Source organism: Penaeus monodon, chromosome 10 (genome assembly GCF_015228065.2).
Source record: "Penaeus monodon isolate SGIC_2016 chromosome 10, NSTDA_Pmon_1, whole genome shotgun sequence".
Taxonomy (NCBI): Eukaryota; Metazoa; Arthropoda; class Malacostraca; order Decapoda; family Penaeidae; genus Penaeus; species Penaeus monodon.
Genome location: NC_051395.1, coordinates 24,557,000 through 24,560,420, shown reverse-complemented (window position 1 = coordinate 24,560,420; position 3,421 = coordinate 24,557,000).

Below are 3,421 nucleotides of genomic sequence, written 5' to 3'. Positions count from 1 at the left end.
GTAGAGCTACTGTCCAAAGTCACTGTGGAGCAATTCTGGGCCTTGCCTCTGCCGATGATGTTGCTATTCTATCTGAATCTCTGGAAACCCTAGTGGCGGCTTTTGATGCATTTAGCAATGAAGTGAAGCCCCTGGGGCTAGAGACCTCCTAGTCCAAGGACCAAGATCCAGGACTTTGGGAGCCTGCTAAAAGATCCTGTTCAGTTGGTATGTGCTTGCAGTGAGAACATCAAGGTCACAGAGAGCTTTATATACTTCGGTAGTGCAGTTCATAACACAGGGCTGTCAAACCAGGAAGTCAGTAGACAGATTGGCCTGGCAGCAGAGGTCATGAAATCTCTCGACAAGAGTACTTGGAGATACCGATACCTATGCAGAAAGACCGAGCTACGTGTCTTCGAAGCCCTGATACTGCTAGTTTTACTAAACGGGAGTGAAACCTGGACACTATCTTGTGGTTTGGAATCTTATCTTGATGCCTTTTGTAACAGAACCTTGCACCAGATCATGGGGTATAGTTAGTGGGACCATGAGACTGGTACAAGACCTGTTACTTGCACAATCCACAATCGCCAACTCAGGCTATACGGCCACCTGGCTCGTTTCCCACAGGATGATCCTGCCTACCAGGATGTCTCTGTTAGAGACAATCCTGGGTGGAGGAGGCCTGTGGGATGACATAGGAAGTCGTGGCTTGGGCAGATCGATCATACCTTTCGTGAAGAGCTAGATGGGCCATGCCCCTTCCTGGCTACTTGCTATAAGGGACCCACGTAGGTGGAAAGGAAGGGTGGATGCAGCTATGCGTCCCCACCAATGTTGGCTCCCCAATGATGATGAATGATTTTACAGACAGATGCATCAACATCACAGGCCCATAAGCCAATCACCGTTGAGCTACTTCACGCCACACCCAATCACAGCCGTGGTGGCGGCTTACCTCACCCATCATCGGAAAAGGTGTTCGAAGTGTTTTTGAATATGAGTGTAGCCCTAATATTAGAAGAGAAGAAAGAAGGGGAATATACAATTGCCGATATCGCTATCAGTGATGACAAAAAGATGGAGAAAAATAGCAGTGTGATGAACAGAGAGAGAATTGAGAATGAATGAGACCATGAAGCAGTTGAATTTATCCCTATAATCCCTGGAACATGAAGGGTTGTGACAAACGTGTTTAGGATGTGAAGGAGAAGGCTAGGATTAAAAGCAAGTTTAAAATATTTCCCTATGCTGTTGGCGAGGAATTTCTCAAAGATGGTGATAAATTAATCCTGCAACTCTAGCATGACTTGGAATACCATCAAGTGTGTTATCCAGTGTATTAAAATATTAATGTTTAAAGAATGGCAGTCATGATCACTCACTTTTGAAGGACAGACCCATATGTTCTTTCGCTGCCTTCACCGAGAGTCACAAGCGCCTTGCGGTCTTGTGCTTTTTCCCACTAATTCTGCACATTGTATCTCCACCGCACCTGGGGGTCTCAGACAGGTCCTTTAGTTGGCATACCTTCTATGAACGTGATATCACTTCCTACTCTTGCTATATGGCCGGCCTGTCTAAATTGCTGAGACTTTTTATGATTAATATTTGATGACAGTCCAGATAATTCTCTTGATTCTGGATTTTGTGTCCCCACCCCTGTTTATTTGCCTCTTATCGGGTCACAACATTCCATTCTCCAAGAATATCAACAGCTCTTTTTTTTTCTTTTTTTTTTTTAGATGTTAGGTTTGACATTCATAGATTGCAACTGTTTGCAGCTTACTGTTTATGGCTTGAAGCTGAGATATGAGAGATTCATTAACAGTCTACAGCTGTTCTGAATTTCACCTCTTTTTTCACATGATATTTTACTAGCCATTCTACTTTCAGCGCCTTCACTTGTTTCATTTGCCATACTGATCACAACGCCTTCACAGGTGTGTCTATCTCATCACCCTTTTCACCGCCAGTTTGTAAGAGAGACAAGCTCTTAGCTCTGCCTCTCCATTTTAAAGGCGTGAGTTAGTTCCCAAGGAGCCTGAAAGCCTTAGAGGATATTCCACTGTGAGACTCTCTATTCGATACTGTCGATAACTGTTGTAAAGGTTACAAAAACATAAGGGTGCTTAGTGAATTTACTGATCTGACAGAAGAGGAATATGTTTTTCTCATGGGGTTAGAGATAAGTGAAGCCCGCTTGGTATTCGCCGACAATTAGAATATAGTATTACAGCAACTCTTTATATATAATATTATTTTAAAATCTCATAACCAATGGATGCATGAAGCCCTTTAACAACCGTGCACACTATCCTTTCGTCATCCTTATGCAGGGGGACAACAATGCCCTTTTCCCATTCTTCCTTACCTTCTTCCAATTCGTTTCTCGCTCATATCACCTATTTTTAAGACCTGATTATTTCTTTGAACAGTTAATAGGTTTCAATCCTTTTGTTTCGTTGATTCTCCAGTTCCCACATGCGCTGCTAGATGCTCTTCCGTTTTTGTTCTATCATCGGCTCTTATGATGACTTCCCTTTCATTTTCCTGTTGTTGTTAATCCCATTTATCGGCTATCTTTTTCATTTATTAGCGACACTCATTTATATTATTCATTTATTATTATATTATCCATTTATTTATCTATAGAGCTATTCGCCACTTTTGTTATTTTTCACACATATTTTGGATTTGTAGCTTCTTCTGGTGCCTTGTTGTTCTTCTTCTTAGAAACCAGACTAATACTATTTATTTTCTTCACTCATTCTGTATCTCTTAGCTGATGATGATGATGATGACAGTGATGATAATAATGATAATGATAATGGTGATGATAATAATGGTATTGATAATAATGGTATTTATAATAATGATAATAATAATAATAATAATAATAATGATAATAATAATAATGATAATAATAATAATAATAATAATAATAATAATAATGATAGTAATAATAAAAATAATAATAATAATAACAATAATAATAATAATAATAATAATAATAATAATAATAATAATAATGGAAGTGACAATGATAATAATAATGATAATGATGATGATGATGATGATGATGATGATGATGATGATGATGATGATGATGATGATGATGATGATGATGATGATGATGATGATGATGATGATGATGATGATGATGATGATGATGATGATGATGATGATGAGATTACGATGACGATAGTAATAATAATAATAATAATAATAATAATAATAATAATAATAATGATATATTAATGATGATAATGACAATAATAATGATGATAATAATAATAATATAATAATAACACAAAAAAATATTGGTCATAAAAATTACTAAGATAATAATCACACATACAGTAGTTAAGATATGACTTCCGTTTAGTTTACACTTGTGTTGGTTATTTAATCAACAAACCACAGCAGTAACCAAGTT